The sequence below is a fragment of the Lissotriton helveticus genome, chromosome 4_1 (genome assembly GCF_964261635.1).
Source record: "Lissotriton helveticus chromosome 4_1, aLisHel1.1, whole genome shotgun sequence".
NCBI classification, from domain to species: domain Eukaryota; kingdom Metazoa; phylum Chordata; class Amphibia; order Caudata; family Salamandridae; genus Lissotriton; species Lissotriton helveticus.
Window position 1 is genome coordinate 1,387,260,590 of NC_136063.1, and position 21,567 is coordinate 1,387,282,156.

Below are 21,567 nucleotides of genomic sequence, written 5' to 3' on the forward strand. Positions count from 1 at the left end.
TGCTTATAGGTGTTTTTCAAGGTTTGGAAGAATGCATACATTTTTGCGTTCTGCGGAACATGTTGGTGGTAATATTAGTGAAATAACCAAAAAACACGGCCTACCAGACCATAAAACCTGCTCACAAACAGCCTAAACACAGGCCCACAAACTGCCTGTCAGAACAGCCCTTCTGGCACTGCCAGATTCGCCTTAATGGCAGAGCCACTGGAATTATGCAGTACAGTAGAGTCAAAATATGCGGCAGAGTTGGGTAAATTATGAAACAAGCATTTTTACACTTCTTAACACTGGGAATTGGTTGCACCTCATTACTACCAGCTTAACACCCAAATATAGCAGACAGCAACAGAAAGGTGACCAGTCAAGCTTTGTGAAAGGCCTTCCACTGCATAGCAGCACGTGTTACTGTGTTTTTAGTAACTTTTCAATCGTTTGAGTTAGAAGCAACATTTACTTTTTGTTAAAATCTGCAGATTATGATGAAATATGTGGAGAAATGTGGCAAATCTATAATTATGCTAAAACGCCACATAATCGAACAATTCCAGTAGTCCTGCTAATAGGCCATTCCGACCCTCACTAATAACAAGAGATATACTGAGTAATACTAGTTTTTTAATCTTAAAAGGATGAGAGACTGTGCAAACAGCAGAACTTAAACATGCGAATTTCAAGTAACAGTGATCTGTTTGCTGCGTGTATTAGTCCACCTTCACTTTACTTCTGGCTAATGCACAGAAGTCTAGGCGGTGGCACTCTTCCAGTCATAAATGGCCTATTGAAAACAAATCATATTAGGGTCCAGAACTGGGTGGTTGAGATAAAAGCTACCATGCATTTTGCCTGGAATAAAATATAACTTGAAATGTATTATTAACCCCTTCGCTGCGGCGGCAATCCTGCCGCAGCGCTACAGGGGAGGGGGGCCGCGCGGCGCTCCCATGCTCGTGACAGAACCGCTCCGTCACGAGCCTCGGGCGCGCTGTGCTGATGACGATGCGGTTCCGTCATGGCCCCGCCCGCTCAACAGAACGTCCAGCGCAGGCGCGGAATCAGCGCCGCCCAGGTGTGCCGAGCGGGCCGTGACGGAACTGCTCCATCATCAGCACAGCGCGTCCGTGGCTGGTGGCTGTGCGGTTCCGTCACCAGCATGGGAGGGATTAATGAAAATGACACTTTCCTTAGTGTTTATTTGTTTAATTCGTTTTTTAGGAGTGGCCTACAGACAACTTTGGTTTTCTTACGAGCCTCATGTTTTCCAAGAAAATCATAGTAAAAATACATACATGGATACACATAAATACGTGCATGAGCTTTTGATGAGCCCTCTTCATCTATACATCTACTCGCGTCATTCACATATTGTACATGTACATGCCCACCGCAGCATACATCACGTGGCAATAGATCAGTCCACTCAATTCACTGGTTTCTCCAAAGTAAGTGATGGCCCTTTACCTGTTCACATGTACACAGTCGCCTGAAAAGGATGAACTTAAGCACCAGGACTGGTGTATCTCGGTTGCTGGGCCACTCTGTTATATATTTTTGTTTTTGCATAATGCATATAGCTGCACATAGAAAAATCCAAAAACTTAGCAAGCTTCCAAGGTCAGATCGATTGGCTTTTTTAATGATTGTATTTACTTGAGGTTACATATTGTGCAAAAATTGCTGGTCCTTCAAAGTCCTTTCAGGCAACCCCGCCCACCAATACAGCATAATGGATACTAGAAGCACCAACTTACCACTCTGTGTAGACGTGCCTTGTGGATGAGACCTCTAAGTCTCTCAGTTTTGTCCGCCATGTCCACGCTCTGCAGTGCGGATGGTTTCTCACTGTGGATGATCCTTGGTGGTACCAACGACATGGGACTGTGTGTGGCCCATCCGCCATTTTACTGTATCATCTGCACATGGTTTCTGATGCCAGCCCTGTACAGATATAAAACACTGAGACTGTGATACCCTGGAGGCACATGGAATGAGACATGGAGGTCACGGTATGAGGGGGAGAGAGGAAGACAGGGGGGCACGAAAAGCAATTTCGAAGAGTTGAATAGAAAGTTTGACAACTGCAAGATAAAGCTGATGTGGAGTGAAATAAACACTTATTTAAAAAAGAAAATAGGCAGCAAAATATATAATAGAAAATAGATTCTAATAGATACAATAATTACAAGACAATGCCTTACAAGTTGTGAGGTCAACACTACAGCAGTCATATTATTCTTTTGTAGGTATTTTTAGTAGCACCAACATTCTGCCCGACAGCCGCTTTAGAGCACTTTGAGGAATAGACCAAATATAGAGAGTCTAAGCAGAGTGTGCATTATTCATCGAAGTGTGCAATCTGTGCAGTAAGCCAAGAACGTGCGATGTGATGTTCTACAGTGCATTTCAAACTTGAATAATTACAGGACAGTGACATCTGAAAAAGTCGACCAGACTAATCTATTGTACTCTTTTCAACCTACTGTAGAACCGTGAACTTCTGGTGAGATGCATGCTTTAAAGAGCAGCCTTGAGTCAAGGCAAATGTTCAAATTTACTGCGCATAATTTCTAATCACGTGACCTAAACCTTGCCTTCCTGCTTCTTGCACACACTTACGTAAAATAACAATCTCCTATGTACGCCAAATAAGGAGGCACAGTGTTGCAAACATGTTATAAAACTGCTAGGTAAAGTCGCCAACATGTCGTCTTCTCATTTACCAGCTGAGCAGTTCTTCTGGATTCTTACCGGCTATGCATGCTGGGATGCAAAGGTAGTTTCCTTGCGTTGCCCAAGGATGGCTTATCCTTCAACAAGGAGGAACACCGCAAAATGAAGAACACTTTTGCATCATCACAGGCACTTCTAAGATACATATGAAAATCTATTTCCTGCACATGATGTTTTTTGAGGAACTTTTAATATAATTGTGTCTGTTTCCCGATTCGTGGACATACAAAAGGGATATGACACTATGGGAGGAGTGGATAGGTGGTGAATTATTTTTCCTGATTGGTCAGAATAGTGATCCAGATATGACTGGTTTCTTGTAAGCTAAGAAGATCCATAAGCTGATACGCGAGGCAGTCTAAAAAATCTTGTCTGAGCAAAGGGCACCAAAGAGACAGAAACATCACAGAGTCCAAGGGGTCAGAGAAGAAAGCAATTTATCATCGTCTGCATCTGACAGTGATGAACTCAGTACCTATTCCTCGGAAAAATATGTGAGAAGAGAGGAAGTGGGGTAGATTCTAGACAATGTCTGTGAAAAGAGTTTAGAGAATTAGCATCTGAACAGGACTTCTAAGGGCTGCTTTCCAATGTGATAAACCTTCCAATTAAGCATTAACTTGTCATGAAAACGTTAAAGCCCTTTATTCTTAGGGAATTAAAATATCTGGATCAATTTCGTGTTTCATGTTTTCTTCAAAGTATGTACGTTTTAGAAGAAACATATATCATGTTATCATATTCTATCAAAGTCGATTTTATTCTGGCTACTATACTGAGGACACTTCAGTATATCCTGAAGGTTATTTACCATGGGATCCAGTGAATAAGAGGATTGAAACTACCCTTAAGAAATCCTCTGCTGCCAACAATCTCCCAATGAAATCAAGAACCTATGTAGCTTACACTGCTCAGCATTTAGTGAAAGATTTTGAGACACTGGCTTGTGCAATGCAAGAGGGTGCGGATTCCTCAGAACCTTTGGTGAGTATCGAACAACAAGCTTGATTTTTGTGCCACAATTCCCACTACAACATTAAACAGCTGCCTTGGATTTAAAAGCGTCACTTTTAGCCAGACGCCCCCGCGCCCCCCAGGTATAAGGGACTGGAAGGTAGATACCTTGGAGAAATCCCCCCCGTTTTGAAGATTCCTTGCTTAGGCAAGACGTTTTAGGTGATCATTAAAGCTTTCAAAAGCTGAAAACATATATTGCCTTACAAGAGAAAAAGTTATTTCAATTCAAACCACCCTTCTGGGACTGTGACAAGAGAGTTTATCAGTCTACTACTTTTGTTTTGCATTACGAACTCACATTAGTGATACTAAGTGTTTCTCTCCACAATAGAGTATGACTGCAGGCGTCCCTCTACCCCCGGTCGGACTCAGGGTGCCTAATTTAGGCTTACTATAGGTTTCTATCCCTTCATCTTAAATGTATAATGCTACTATTCTTAGAAATAGATATTTTGTGCGTCCTGCACTACATTACTTTATCTTATCACTAGATGTGCTCACTTTTTAGCGATAAATGCACATCACGTTTCCCCACAATGGAGTATTATACAAACGTTAGCATTATGCCCACAAGGCCATATGCTAATTTACTTTGCCTTTTTTCAAACTTGTTCTTTTTCCTTTATGTACTATTGCAGTATTTCGTATAACAGACCAATTAGGTGCTGTATATATATATATATATACACATATAGATATCTATATATATATATTCAAACACCAGGTCGCAATCTCTCTGCCTCTTAGTGGCGGCGGGCTTCAGTGAGGTAGCGAGCCTCTAAATATGCAAACAATCCTCGGATTAATTTTCACCAACGAACCCGAGCCCAGATCCGTCAGCGTGGTTGCAAGAGTTTTAACAAATAAATAACTTGCAACCACGATGAAGGATCTGGGCTCGGTTTCTTTGGTGAAAATTAATCTGAGGATTGTTTGTATATATATATATATATATATATATATATATATATATATGCTGAACACTTCGTCTAACATCATCCATATAGCATGAAGAGACGAATACGGACCCAAAAGTAGGTGCAACGTTTTTATTAGATCCCCTGCACCGCCGCCATGACGAGTTTCGGCCTGCAAGAGGCCTTGATCACATGACGCGCATGAGGAGTGCTTCAGTATTTATTAAAGTGAAAGTGCATAACTCGTGACACCACGCACAGCGCAATCATGGCCTTGATCACATGACGTGCATGAGGAGTGCTTCAGTATTTATTAAAGTGAAAGTGCATAACTCGTGGCACCACGCACAGCGCAATCAAAAACATAGAGGAGTTCTTGAAAACACATCAGCAGTGCAAATAGCCATTCAATAATCATAATTTCTGATTTGAATATACACACGCATAAAACTCATTAAATATTTACAATTTGTATAGATATTAAAACGAGGAAAAGTTGTTAAAATCTCGAATAAAAACCTTCACATAAAAGTTTCTATTGCAAAATATACTACAAATCAATACTGATGCCGGTCAGCAATAGAAGTACAATGGAACGAAAATTATTTCTGCAAGTGCATATTGAAACATGTCCCATGTCTTAAATCAATTTCTGCGACCTTGTATTATGCTGTTAAACCCGGTGCCATCTCAGGCTACTGTTGTGCAAAGCAAAAAAAAAATATATATATATATATATCCTTTCTTGGTATCAAACCATATTGCAGTGAACTCTGAGACAGAAGGAGTGGCATAAGAGATTAGCCTTCTTAGGTCCTGAAGAAAAGCTTTGGGGTAGGGCTTGAAACTAGTTGACCAAAGAAACCCAGGGAAACTACCCCAGAATGTTTCTTCTTTCCCCTCAATTTTAACCATACCGATAAGAGGAGCTAATAAAAACTTTATTTTCCAACTAGCCAGGATTTTTTTATTTCCTTACTTGAATAAATCCCCTGCTCCGATTTCCTTCTTATTAGGTTATAAAACCATACGTGCTCCAAAGTATCCGTGTTTCATGGCATGCCCCATTCCGCAGCAGAATGGGAAGAACCCTATGATGAAGCAAGCCACCTAGGGGCAACCCTGGCGGGTGAGGGTTACTTAAAGAAATGTCTTTTTCCTCCTATAGAAACATCAGGATGGCAAGAAGAAAAGAGCAAATTGAACGTAGCCAGAGTGAACCTGCTTGGTTTTGTAGTATGGAATTGTCTACCGCCTCTATTGTTGTTCATATAAAGAATCGCTATGCCAAAACTAAATAGACAACGATTCTGCAAACCGTCAAATCATATAGGACGTGGTGAGACTAGGAGAGCGACATTAAAAGACCTACAGAAGAGATCATATATACATGCTTAACACACACATACACACACGTGAAAACACACTCTTTTATACAATAGAAAGCAAAGAAAATCAAATCACCAAATGGCTTGTAAGTTGGTGGGTTATTGGAAAAACTTAATAATCAAGAGGAATAACTCACGGATGTTGCTCATAAATGTTATCCTTCTAATAATACGTGAGCCATGTGCATGTCTCTGAAATGGACAGGCATGTAAACTGCGAATCGAGCTCATTCAAGCCTAGCACAGACAAACATCAGGCAGAGGTTCCAGAGAGGGTGGGGATCACAGAGCCGCAGACGAGCCAGTGACAGATGCATTCATTCTGCTGAGCAAGCAGCGGAGAGCAGTATTCCCTCAGCTAAACCCCAGCCCTCGTTTCACATCACAGCAGGAGTGCGCTGCTAATTGGCATCTGCAGAACTTTCTGCATAGCCCGGGACACACATGTCTTCAGCCTGTGGCACCTTAAATCACGCGCTTCTGCTCAGCCCGTGTCAGTGTAGTACGTCGAATGCCAGCTACGCATAAATTCCGAAAAGTAGGGGGGAAAAAAACCAGAGCAGTCAACTTCTCGGAGAGTCGGTGAAGCAAACACAAAGAAGACGGTGGCTCGGCTATTTATGCTGCAAAAAAGCATCTTAAACGAAAGTCACATTTCTTTCACGCTAGATCTTATGAGTGATGTGCCCATGTGCCCGTTAAGCCTGAACAAGAATACTAAATAGCTTTTAAAGCAGTTAGTCACGAAGTTTGGCAGTTATTTGTCATCCAGGCCAAATCTACTAGGGTTCCTTAACCCACCCTGGGATGGCTGCCAGAACAGAGATCACAGCCCTGGAGACATGCGGGTTCGGGGAGGACTCCACATATAATCCTTTAAAGGTGTTTGCTTAACAAACACCAATTCTTCAAATAATCCGTGTTTGATTTTTACAGGATGCCTTACGTCAGCATAGACCAAGTTGAGTGTGTGTTGGGACAATAGGCAATGCTCATTTCTGAGTGCTACTGAAGACAGGGGTTACCACCAGTGCCCCTTCCTAGTTGGCACAGCTTGATACAACTCAAAGGCAGGAATCTCCCTTAAATTTGCCTCTTTTAATGCTCCTACACATACACAGAGGGGATGGTTTAGGTTCAGCTGCGCTGCTTGTGAAGCACCTGGGAGCAGACACAAAGACAGCCGCAGCATTGTAGTGAAGAGGGATCACCAGATAGAGAAATACAAAATCCAAACCCTAACAAACAGAAGGAATGCCTAAGATAATTAAAAACAAAAATGTAAGCAAGCGTTGTCATGACAAAATCAGCAAGGGCCTACATTTTATGTGAAAAGAGAACAGAAACCTTTGAAAAAAGGAATTGCAGTTAGCTGGGACAAGTAAGACATTGCAAATCTTAGATCTAAGGCGCTGTACTAAAAGTCTCTTTGTTGTGTTGAGACTGAGATACATCCTAACAAACCGATTCCAGTCTCAAAGACAGGGACAAAGCTTGACAACAGTTTTACGGGAAAGTGCTGGTGCGATAACCCTATTCTAACAGTTGCTGTTCTTGAGATGGCAGTCGGCCTCTAGTCCCGCTAACAACTTGCAAGGATGAGCTAACAATTTAAGATCTTGCTCCAGTTGCACCAACGACTGTGCAAGGACAAGCAAAAGTGTGCTTAAGACAGCACAGTCAACCATCTCTCAAGGCTTTTCTGAGGAAGAGAGATACAAACTGAGATCTTTGATTGTATTGGACACGTTATTAGAGGCTCGAGTAAACCCATTTGCGGTTGATTTCAGTTAAATCTCTGCAGGAGGCACTTTTGCGACTGCTTCAAATACTTTATCTGGGAGGAGTCTGATGGCAATCAAATTGGGAGAGGCAAAAAGATGGAAGTTAAAGAGAAATGGTACTCCAGATTAATGTCCAGTGAATAAATGAGCACATCAATAAATAATTACTAATTTAACAATAATTAACCACAAATGCTGTCCTGTGTTTGTATTGTTTTTATTCAGTTTTACAAGTTCTCAACAATAAAAGATTTGGCTCAATTCTAGTGGTCTTCACTATGATCCAGGGTGTCTGGAGTACGCAACAAATATGTCCATTGGTATGATCTCTGAAATAGATGGATGATTACCAGCGATAGTGAAATGAATTACTCCTGTTTCCTCCCTTGCAGAAGGATGAAAAAAGCAGAACTCCTCAGTTACAGATTGGGTCAGTAACCCAGACTAAGCGTTAAGGCAAATAAAATAATAATAATGTCAAACTTATATTCATTCATTAATTCAGTTCTGAAAATAATAATGTGGATGCTAGTATTCTGGAAGAACTGCATGCTTAGAACTCATTAAGGTGTATATGTACTAGAACAGGATCAATGCTCATTTTTATTTTGGCCATGTAGGGCATTGAATCCATGGAGCCTTGAAACACAATGTCAAGCTTCCCGATCAAGAGAAGATGACAAAAAAAGTGCTGACCTGACGAGTGGGACATAATTTCCAACCTACATGAAGTTAAGAAACCTAGATACAAAGAGCTGGCTATTTGCGTTTATGAGAATAGAAGTGGCTTTGGTATGACCATCATAACCTTTCAACCAACAAACAAGATTATTCCATCCTCACAATTTATTTCATTTTGCCAGAGACAGCACATGCACTCTTGGTAAATGTTTGTTAAGAAAAAAAAAAAGTTTAGAGCGGACTTAGAGCCCCATTACTTATCACTGGTTACCTTCCACATCACTCTTGTGTCTTTACTTTTTACTGGTCAGCGCTAGCATTCCTATTTCCTCCCGGGGCTTCAGTATTTGTCCTTGCTGTGAACTATGGACCTACCACAGCTTCCTGTTTGCGGCTAGTGTCATTCCACTGGTCGTGCTCTCCTGCGGGCACCTTTTTTAAAAAAACGTTCTGCCATGTTTTTTTCCTCTCACTGTCTTTTATTGCTGTTCGCTTCCTCCTCCCCGCACCTCCCTTGTGTTGCTTTCCTTCCTCCCGCTGTCCGTAGATCCTGCTCCCTCCTCTCACACATCTCCCTCGTGTTGTGTTCTCTCTGCCCTCCTCCCGATGTCCATTGGTGCTCGTTCCTTTCTCCTCCCCCGCACCTGACTGATGTTGCATTCCCTCGAGCTTTTTAGACATATAGTACAGCCTGCTGAGCAACATGTGTGGAAAACGTGTAATATTTTACTTGGCATAAGAGACAGCCATTTTGGCTGTGGTGTCCATTTAGTTTCCTTCGTAATTCTGCCGTCCTCTGCTGCTTGTCTTTTTACTCTGCTTGTGTTATCTATTTTTGTTGACTTCTTGACTCAGCTAAAAGCAATGTAGGTGCTGAGAGTTTGTAGCTGCCAGTACACCTGTTAACTGTCAATCATTTACTGCTGCCATAAGTATTTCTGCTCCCCCTCCCACTTTGCTGACCACGTAGTTATTCATTTGCCCTTGTTTGCTGAAAACTATTTCTAAAACTTGTTCTCCCTATTTCTGTTCACACGCTTACAGTGCAGAAAACCTGTATAAAAGACCTGTGTTCTGTGATTTCAGGGTACTACCTCCTCCAGCACTTGAGAGTGCTGTGTGGACGTGGTCCCAGTCATGAGTGATTAATAAGCTTGTTATTTATTCCTACTCCAATGCTGATCTCTACTTTGTTGGTTTTTGAACCCGTGGACAAAAGGGTGACCCTGCACCAGTGCACCCCATAAAAGGTACATTTCCACAGATGGCTTAAAGAATAAAAGTGCTATGATGCGGTCAACGCTGGTCACGTCATAGCGCTTTAAAAAAACTTTAAGCCATGCTGCACACAACCTGCTCTTTTGTGCAACATGTCTAAGAAAACATTGAACTTAAACAAAAAAAGGTAGTAGGGGAAATCCGTGCAGGGTCGTATACAAGTATCTCCAATTCAAATATTCCAATCAGTGCTGATGCTTCAAGGTCACCATACAACGACCACCCCAAACTGTAAAGATGTAGACCTAAGTCCACATATGATACAATTATTTATAATCGGCAACCTGAGCAGAAAGCACAAAAGTAGAAGCACATATAAAGTCCAAGTCTCAATCCTTAATATTTTCTTCTTGCTTTTATTCCAAGATCTTGAGGTATACATCCATATTTCAATCTTCTTGACACTTGTTGTTCAAGCCACAAACATGTTTTGTCTATGCAGCTGTAAGCCATAGACTTCATCAGGGCTAGAACGAGAGCAAAGCAACTAGGTTACAATTAGTTGGTCCAGTCTCTTGCAAAAGTTGGTACAGTAAATAACTTCAAAAAAATGAATTGCGCACCTACCATGTAAAGTATATCTTATCATACGCCACACCTATCTAATGATAAGATTGTAGGACATCAAGTCCTCCTCTAAGTTGTCACAGGTTGGAAAAATATTGGAGCCAAGACCCTCTCAAGATAGATATACTCCTTGAGCGTTGCCCCGTCCCACCATTTTCCAATTTCTTGTCTTTTTAGGCCTCTCTAACCTAGAAAATGTTCCAATTTATGACGACTTACAGGAGGAGTTGATGTCCAACCATCTTATCATTAGATAGGTGTTGCGTATGATAAGATATTACTAAAAGAGCATGTATGCATAGTAGCGGTGAGTTTCTCTGATTCTTATTTCATCTTATAATGAGTCTCACTGAACTAGAAAGTTGCTCCTTCTATGGTCTGACTCATGACACTCTTATTCTTTATGTAATATCGTATGCCCACCATTAGCAGAGACGCTATAGGTGAAGAATTTATTGTACCATCTTCTGCAAGAGACTGGCCAACACATTGTAACCTAGTTGCTTTGCTCTCGTTCTAGCCCTTATGAAGTCTATGGCTTACAGCCACATAGACGAAACACATGTTGGTATGGTTTGTGGCTTGAACAACAAGTGTCAAGAAGATTGAAATATGGATGTATACCTTAAGATCTTAAGATCTTGGAATAAAAGCAATAATAAAATATTTAGGATTGAGACTTGGACTTTATATGTGCTTCTACATTTGTGTTTTCTGCTCAGGTTGCCTGTTGTTAATAAAAAAAACATTGCCAAAGCCAATAGATATTGCATAGGTGAAAAATATTGGCTTTGTCAATGTTTGTAATTCGTGGACTTTAGGAGTTATAAAGTCAAAAATTCTCAACATCTGGAGACAAGGGATATAGTAATCAGCATGAAAGGTTGACCAGATGACCTTTGTAAAAGGTCTGCCTCTTCAACTCACATGCTGGAGAGCTTTTTTCACTAACCGTTGATCAATCTGAGAAAGAAAAAAATGTTCTGTTGAAATCTGCCAGCTATGCATCAGTTGGTAGATTATGTGGCAAGTGAGGGCAGATCCACAATCATGTTTAAAATACCTAAATACTCTCCTCTCCTTAACTTCAAATACAAACCACTTAACATTTTGTATCTGCTGTCTTGGAATGGTCATACATTTTCTTATGCACAACTCTTCTAAAACTGAAATACTCTACTTTCTGGCCTACACCAACTTCCTTCTCCCCAAACCTCCTATCCCCTTCGCCTCAGCCACCGTCTTTCACATCTCCACAATCACAAATATTGGAAAGCTCTTTCATGCTCCACCGTGACTAGACTCCTTTAAATCCCCTACAGCCACTGCTGTATACGATCACCAGCTTGATATAAGGAAGTCAATCCCACTTTCGATTCAATACAAAAACAAACCCATAATGCACTCAGCATGTGCAAGCAGGACTACTGCAGCAGCTTGCTTATGGATATTTAACAGACACCCACAATGTGTATAATTGACATTTGCAGTTGGGCATGCTAGCAATGCGATGAAGTTGAATTCTACCTCTAAAGCTGAAGATCAACATGCTGAGTGTGGGATTTAGAGCGCAATAATGTGGGAGATTTTGGAGCCAGATTTATCATCTAGCCTCCATGTACTTCGTTCCATTATGTGGCTGGTGTGGGCCAGAGTCGAATTGTAATGACACCTTGTTAGGTGGATGATAGTGGATGAACCCTGCTCATTAAGGTAAATCCCACGAGCTAGAGTGTCACAGCATACCACATCACTCATCAATATTCATACTGAGAAACAAAGGCAGGAGGTCAGTGGCTCAACGAGTGACCTTCAGCGATATGCATATTTGTCAGAAGCAGTAGGATGCAGAAGGTACTCTAAACCGCACTCCAGAGAACTCTATGGTTATGCTCATTAGAGAGACCAGAGCCTGGGAGGAGGTTCCCTTCAAAAGGGTTGCCTCCATTCCACATCAAGATACAGCTATTATGGGAAAGTGAAAGAGGCCTGTGTCTCGTTGAACCTATGTCACAACTGAGTAAGAATAATCGTATTTCCCTTGTGCAAAGTATGGCTTGCAGAACTATATGGATGCATTCGGCCATCTGCCAAATGACTCTCTGAAACCACCCTACCATTGCTTTTCTGAAAGCTTGGACACGTGTGGCTCACTGACATCCCAAACCTGCTTAAAGGATCTGAAGGCCCCACCCATGTAGGATTCCTTGCAGACCCAATGAACTAAGGGCCTTGCGTACAAAGGTGTTTTGCAGTAGCAAAGCATACAATTCACAAAAATACTGTGATTGCAACAGCAAAGCACTTTTTAAAAGACATCAAACTCCTTTTACAAGTGAGAATATTCTTTGACTCATTAAATGGTTTTTATAATACATTACAAATTGCAAATAGGAAGGGGCTTGAAAGATGAATCTAACCCCCATTTAGGATTTACAATAGAGGGTATCTATGGTGTGTGACTGAAATTGTGGTCGCAAACCACTGATTGGATATGGACCATGAGTTGGGGTGGCAATTGTTACACAAAAGGGAGGCTGTACCTATGGCATAGATTCTCCTTTGATAATAATATCAGCAGCTTTTGGGTGAAGGCAGTGGACCAAGAGGACGAATGTGTACCAAAATGGGAAAACCTTTTTTTTTTAAAAAGCAGCACCTGTCCATTTTAAAAGGTTTCCCATATTATAATGCAAATGTAGGGACAGTGGTCTGCAGGCTGTTGCCGGTCTCCATCTCTGCACTGACACCCAAAAACGGGGGGGGGGGCTTGGCACAAAATGTGATATGCCCAATTATCATTCATTAGGCAGGTCATTTTGGGACCTACTTCGAATGTACAATTTGCTGTGCGACCTAATAGTGCACAGGTCGCACTGCAAATTGCATTCCTATCTGCAAATCTGTCAGTATGCAAATGACACATCCCTGTCTGTAAATTGTAATGGTACAACTTGCCCTAAATCCTTTCAATGGTTTCAATGGTCTTGAAGAAAGCAGAGAGCGAACCGCAGGGTGAGGTCCAATAAAGTTAATAATTTATGAATGGAGGCAATGGAGGGAATCTTGCTGCAGTCACTGTCATGACATTCAAAAATTAATTCAAGCCACACTGGAGATAAAATACAATGTGTGTACTTACAATATTGGTTCCTAGCATGAAATACAGGAATGTCCCTAACAAAGAGAAATGTACAAGCAAGCACCCAGCAACTCCACTACACAAAAGGTGGTGCTCCTTCCAAATACAGTTTAGCAATTTAGCTCATGTCACCATGTTAAAGAGCCAAGTGGCAGGAACTAGTTCAGCTAAAAATTATTCCAGATAAATCTCAATCTATCTTGTGTTTTTCAGGATATAACCCATGCTGTTTAAACTTGAGTGGGATAAAATCTATATCTTAAAGGTAAGGTCTTGCTCAATCTTCAGCTGAGAGAAAATTTATTCTACATTTTGCAGTAGCTTTATGTGTTAACAGTAACTATGTTCAAGACACATTTCATGTTTAACTTACGCCTGACAGTTTTAGTAGATTATGATATTTGCTTCAGAAGGTGCTGCATTTTACATCACATGCAAATGTGGAGAGTCAAACCAAGTGTCAGAGGGGCTGACAGGAGTTGTGGCCCTTGGTCTGCAATCTTAAAATCTTTTAGATGTGGATGCCTTTTTGCAGAGTCCAAACCTGAAGTCAGGAACGACTTTTTAAATAATAACAATAAAGATAACCTTCATAGAGGTTGAGGGGAAAGCTTTGAGATGACCATAAGAGTCTTCCCTGTGGCAATGTCAATTTTTCATTTATTAAATGGGTTGTATAAAACTGATGTTGTTTGCGTGAAGGTTGGCAGCTTCAACAACTTCGTCTTTTTTATGGAAAGGGTGCTATTCCGACTTATCATGATTGTGGACTATAAGCATATCCAGCTCACCAAAGGACAGTTGTAGGTGTTTTACAGTATTCTTCTCCAACGAAGAATACGCAGCCCTCTATTGGTTCCAATGGAGGAATTATACTGACTTCAAGCAATCTTCTTATGGGTAAATATCAAGCCGCTGAAGATTTTGCATGACATTATCTTATTGGGCACCAAGCCACTGACCTGGCACATTTTTCTGCAGATACATTAATGGTCATTATCCGCTTACCTAGAAGTTCTGAGGAAACTAGAAGCAACAACTAACTGTCATTGGGATGTGTGCAGACGGATGCCATCTCCTCCACAAAGGGATCTGAATTTGATACTTGTTATGGTTCACCTTTCTTTAAACTGCGAATGTTGTAGGCACATCACAAATGTGTTTGGACCTCAGGACTGTTGATAAAGATAATAATTCATACGGAGAGGGCGGTTTGAGCCTTAAATACCTTAAGAGCATCTAAAAGAATCGAGTTTGTGACCTGCTGGGCAAAATTTCACAGTGTAACAAATGATGTGTGAACAGTGTTTGCCATGTAAATGCAGATGGTAACTATGTAGGAGACATACACTTCTCAAATGCTTTTGAGGCATCAAATGGCTACATTGACCTAATTATGTTTGCAAAGAAGTTTACGACGTCATCAAGCTATTTTGAAATTCAAAATAATCTCACACACACTACGAAGTAAAGCTATTTATATGTCCAAAGGACCTGAAGCCACCTTTCGGAGCTGTTAAAGCATACAATATTTTCCTTTATCGTGTTACAGTAGAGTCAAATCTGGACCCAGCACTCCCGCTGAGGTCTCTCTAATGAGTTTGTACCATATTGTCACCACCTGCCTTCTGCTCTCTCCACCTCTCCATGGGTGGCTAATCTCAAAGGCTCCCTTTTAAACCTTGTTCCACAGCTTGAATAACATCAGATAAACATCTGGAGGACGTAGAACTCCTTAGCCTTGATAGGTTTAAGATACCTTCCTTGACATTAACTGACTTTCTTCTTCCTCATTTTGAAGGTTGCTATTGTTCTCCTCTAGAAATTAAACAACATCCCAATAGAAACAAAAAGTAGAAGTGATTAAAACGTTTACATTATAGTTTCTTGGCAGGGGCGCCCATCCCCCTCGTTGCCGATTTCCATAATATACAGCCACAGTAGCTCTTTTAGTTTAACTCCCCTGTAGACCTTGTGTCTGTTTCAATTTCCTTTCACTCTGCCTTGAAATGTGGCAGCACTTCCAATTGAGCTACAGTAGTTGAAGCCTTTCTGAAAATCTGTGCTTCGGTTTCAGGTCTTTCGTTAGGGCAAACATGGACACGAATGGCAGTTGCGCCGGTTTTACCAACAGCAGAGGCTAACTGCTGAAAAAGCAAATTTGTGTCTGCTCATGTTCGGCACTTGCTACCAGTTGGTGCTTCTACTAACTGGATGGTAAAAACTAGAAAAGGCAAAAAGTATGTAAGCAAAACAAATTTAAATTATGCTTTCCTGAGTTATTCATCTTTTTCTTTGATGTTAAAATTCTACACAGAACCCTAGCACAAATTGATTTTAGGCAAGGAGTTTTTGCATCTAGTTTTTGCAGTGCACTTTCAGTTAGTCTGTATGGAACTCATTTACAAGCTAATATTAAAATTATGATCTACAACACCTGGATCAGATTACCTCTGTTCCAGTAGAGGTTGTATTGATGTGTTATGACCCTGAATTATATATCTACCAAGCAATACCAATTTTAAAGATGTCTTGCTACAACTCATGTTGTTTACGTAAAGACCAGCGGCTTCAACAACTTCATCTTTTTTATGGGAAGGGTATCATGCTGACTTATCATGCCTATGGAGAACACTCACTATAACCATATCGAGCTCATCCAATGACAGTTGTAGGTGTTTTACAGCCCTCTGCCTTCTCTCTCCAAAGAAGAATATGCAGCCCTCTATTGATTCCAATGGAGGAATTATACTAAATTTAAACAATCTTCTTATGGATAAATATCGAACCTCTGAAGATTTTGCATGACATTAGCTGATTGTGTTGTGTGGTTTCCACTAATCAGTAGGAACTGCATGTTTGTGGACAACATAAACTTAGGATAGTGCCAGACTGATTCCAACCACCGCCGCAGGACATGTTGTCCCTTAGACCAACTAGCTCACAGTGCCACCATAAGCTCCCCTAATCTAGACAGGGAGTGTACAGTTCTGGCAACTACTGAACATGACAAACCTGTTCCCTCAGGAACCGCGATGACAGACCTAGAACCTTTCACTCAGATACTTGTGCTCTCTTTCACTCAGAGAAATTTACAAAGAATACACGCAGGGAAGTTTTCAATATTTATTGAACCGAAGTGATTCTTGTACGTAAAATATGTGCTGCAATGATCAATAGACAGAAACAGGCAAAAGTTATAATAAGTGTCAGGACAGTGAACAAAACAAAGAGTTCCACCATCTTGCTGAAACAATGTATATATGCATGCATATGCAACAATATAACTATCTAGCGTACTCCTACTATGCAAAGCCCTAACCTGCATGTCTAGGGTGCACATATATGTTCTACCAAGAAACCCCCTACTGGATGATCTACCCCCACTACCTGGTGGGTAAGAATGTAGGAACCCTTCTTGGACACGGACTGGACAACCCTCACGAAGATGCCAGTCATCTGCTGGGTGAAAGCTTCAGCATGCAGAGACCCCTCAAAGCCAGTCAAACTGCCTCCTCTGATTATACTTGGAAACATAAGATTATGCATAGAAAATGCATCCATGCCTTGGGCCGAGATTTTGATCAGGCTACAATTGTTTGTATTCCACAGATATCTGTATCACCATATGGACGTAATAACAAACACATTTAGAGAGCCTTGTACGTAATGCCAAGGCAATGTGATAGTGTTCTCTCAAAGCTTATTCATGTTTCCAAGAAACTAACTCATTTGTCACAAATGCAAAAATGTGTCAAAACTCGATGTGGTAAAGTGAAGGCAACTTTAGGAAAAAGCTGTGTATATGTAAAAATGGCAACGGGTCCCAGGAGGCCTAACTGACACATGTCAATTGGGCACCAGGCCACTGATCTGGTAAATGTTTTTGCAGATACATCAATGGTCCTAGTCTGCTGGCCTGGAAAGTCTGAGGAAACTAGAAGCAACAACCAACTGCCTTTGTGGTGCGTGCAGATGGAGGCCATCTCATCCACAAAGGGATCTGAATTTGATATCTGTTATGGTTCACCTTTCTTCATACTGCGAATGTTGTAGGCACTTCAAGAATGCATTCTGTACTGGAGACCTCAGGACTGTTGATGAAGTGATTATTTCATACTGAGGGGACAGTTTGAACCTTGAGTACTTTAAAAGCATCTCAAGAATTGAAAATCGAGTTTGCGATGTGCAGCCCAGCACTTCACAGTGTAGCAAATAATGTGTGAACAGTGCTTGCTATGTAAATCCAGATGACAACTATGCAGGAAACTTATATAAATCTCACGCGCTTTTGAGGCACCGAATGGCCACCTTTACCTAATTATGCTTGCAAAGAAGTTTACGACTTCAATAAAGCTGTTTTGAAATTCAAAATAATCTCACACACACTATGAAGTCAAACTATGTATATGTTCAAAGGACCTGAAGACACCTTTCGGTGCTGTTAAAGCACACAGTATTTCCTTTATTGTGTTACAGTAGAGTCAAATTTGGGCCCAGCACTCCCGCTGAGGTCTCGCTAATGAGTTTGTACCATATTGTCACCACCTACCTTCTGCTCTCTCCACCTCTCCATGGGTGGCTAATCCCAAAGGCTCCTGTTAAAGCCTTGTTCCACAGCTTGAATAACATCAGATAAACATCTGGAGGACATGGAACTCCTGAGCATTGATAGGTTTAAATTACTTTCCTTGACATCAACTGACTTTCTCCCTCCTCATTTCAAAGGCTGCTGTTGTACCCTAGAAATGAAACGGCATCCAATAGAAGCTAAAAGTAGAAGCGATTAAAACGTTCACATTATAGTTTCTTGGCAGGGTATACAATCCCCCTCGTTGCCGAGTTCCATGATATACAGCCACAGTAGCTCTTTTAGATTAACTCCCCTGTAGACCCCGTGTCTGTATCAATTTCCTTTCACACTGCCTTGAAATGTGGCAGCACTTTCAACTGAGCTACAGTAGTTGAAGCCTTTCAGAGAATCTGTGCTTCAGTTTCTAAAAAGGAGCTTTAGGCTTTTGCGTTAGGGCGAAAATGGGCAGAATAGCAGTTGCCCCTGTTTTACCAATAGCACAGGTTGACTGCTGAAAAAGCAAAATTGGGCTTGCTCAGGTTCAGCACTTGCGACCAGTTGGTGCTTCCACGAACCGGAAGGTCAAAACTAGAAAAAGGCAAAAATAATGTATGCAAAACAATTTTAAATTATGCTCCCCAGGGTTATTCCCCTTTTTCTTTGATGTTAAAATTCTACACAGGAACTTGGACAACACCTAGAACATACTTTATTTTACCCAAGAAGTTTTTGCATCTAGGTTTTGCACTTCACTTTCAGTTAGTCTGTATGGGACTCATTTGGAAACTAATGTTAAAACTGTGAACTAAAATACCTGGAGCAGATTAACTCTGTACCAGGTAGAGGTTGTATTGATGTGTTATGGACGGGAAATATATATCCACCAGGCAATACCAATTTTAATGATGTCTTCCTACATATGTGGAGAAGCGTGGCTCAGTGGTTAGAGGCGGCAGACCCGGAAGCTGAGATCGACCGTGGACCAGGGTTCGATTCCCCGCCTCGGTGGGTCTCGGGCTCAAAATTCCACGGACTCGACAATTCTCGCTCCGGTGCCTACTCGAATCACGGGGTCACACTCTGCAACTCTGGGCAATAGCTTGCTTAATCTCCACTACGGCCCCTCGCGGCGGGATGCCTGGCTTTCACCTTGTGGACACCCTGCCGGGGTTTCTCACAGGGGAATACCAGGACGGGTTCCCTAAGCAAGCGCCAGGATGCCCTTTGGGTGACAGGTTTGCGCTATATAAGTACACCTACATTTACATATGCGGACTAAGACTCATCTGAACCGCCTGAACCTATGCATTGTAGGGGACCTCAAAATATGGCTTAACAAGAATTTAATTCAAACACGCATCTATCACAACCAACCTTGAAGCCTTTAACCTCCAACACATTGTTTCTGGCTCAACTCACTCCGTGGGACACACACTAGATGTCACATTTGCACCCTTAGGACAAGCCACAGTTACAAAATACTCCCCCTTAAGCTGGAGCAATCACAACTTCATCAACATCAAGATTACACACCTATCAACAATAACATTTCCAAGACACAAATAACCAACAATAAGTGTTACTAAAATTAAAGAAAACTAGACATCCACAACTCAACTCCCAGCTTGAAATCACCCCAATAAACATGCGACCAAAAGACATACCCACCTTGAACAACTGGATTGCCACTGCACTGGACAAATAAATACCAATAAAGACCACATCCAGGGTTGACCACTAAAGGTACACAGCATGGAGTACACAACATTGATTAATGACAACATCAAAAGAATGAAAACACAACTCAACATATGAGCAAAAGGAGAAAATCAAAAATTGAAACAGACAAAAACACACTATGCCAGAGCCTACAGAGCTTCACAAGACTCTAGCAGAATTCCACCATCCAGAGCGCCAAAGCATAGAAACACCTGTGTTAAAACAGCAGTGTTTACCCAACCTTCATAATTTACGAAAAATAATGACTCAATAAAAGAGCAACAATCTGGTTTCTTACTAGGCAGGGGTGCAGAGTCAGCCATCATATTCATTTGGGCAGATCTAAAACTCAGAGTGAACAAAAACACCAGAGTGGTAGACTTACTACTTTGGGATTTATCCGCTGCATTTGACAATGTCAATCACCACATGCAACTATAAAGAATCCATCATCTAGGAGATGTGAAAAATCTCTACAATTGGTTGCTTCTTATCTTAGAGGCAGACAATTTCAAGTTTACCTACCACATTTCACATCAGCTCTTCATACCTACCACTGCAAGATCCTATCATGTGTCTTCTGTTAGTTAACATCTATCTATCCCCCTTTTCAAACCTGATTAGATCATTCAACTTCAACTGTCAGAACTATGCAGATGATACCCACATCATTCTAAAACTGGATGGTCCACAAGACCTCTACAGATAAACACTTGATGACTGTCTTCGTGCACATGGATGAAGAAAAACCATTTAAAGCGCAACACTGCAAAGACAGAGATCATGACCGTCTTTGAGAAGGTGGATATACATTTTTGCTCGCCAGAGTTCAAATAATGGAGGATCTTTCTGCAACCATTCACCTGCGATGCAAAGACGAGCGACAGTCATGGAAAAAAAAACAGATATCGATGTTGACATAACACATTCAAAGGTCTGCTTGTAGGCAGCTTCCCTAATAACATCATGGCGGGAGTAATGGTCAAAGGAAGATTTCTAACCAGAGACAAAAACTTTTCTATATCTGTAATAAATCTATGCAGTTTGTCACATCTAAAAAAGATATGAATGTTATCCACATTATCATCCCCACAACGAAAATTTTTCCCGTCAAACCCATCCCCCCATTTAGCCATCCGTGCGGGGGTATAATATAAATCAAATAAAGTCTTAAAAATTGAATTTTCAAATTTGCTGACATTAGTGACTCTCTAGACATTACAATAAGTTCCTTAATCACAATATCTGGATCTCCCAACTCTCTAGACCATTTACTCTTATATTTATCAAGATCATCTGGTCTATCAGAAAGCAATAACTGGTATAGAGCTCCAATGTTAGCATTAATCCGAAATAAAAAATCCCTAATTAGCAGGAATTTAAAAAACTGTGCTTTAGGCAAACAATATTGTGAAGCTAATTCGTCAAAGGATTACACACCCCATTAGCAGAATACAGGTCCCCTAAATACCGAATACCTTTCCTTCTCCAACCAATAATGTATAATCAATACAAACTAGAATGGGGTTTATTTTCTGTTAAATATCATTTATTATCTATCTTTGTGACTATTAGTTTAAGCTACCTCCCTTTGTATGTATTTGTAAGTATTGTATACTATATAAGGATTTATGTAATCTTGCTGCTGTGAAACCATAAATAAAATAAATAAAAAAGAAGGTGGATAGGAGAGGACCTGGTGGTACCTATGGGGGCACAGTATGAGATCTATTTTGTACAGAGTAAACCACCGGTCCAATGATTACACCTG

General features: G+C 41.0%; 1 long non-coding RNA gene across 2 annotated transcripts in view; it reads right to left on the minus strand.

Annotated features, from left to right (window-relative positions):
- LOC144827524 (uncharacterized) overlaps positions 1-21,567 on the minus strand; it is a 333,562-nt gene that overhangs the window by 51,683 nt on the left and 260,312 nt on the right. For both annotated transcript variants that reach the window (XR_013610231.1, XR_013610232.1), the window contains one exon: positions 1,752-1,938. This is a non-coding gene — a long non-coding RNA (uncharacterized LOC144827524). The remainder of the gene's footprint in view (positions 1-1,751; positions 1,939-21,567) is intronic.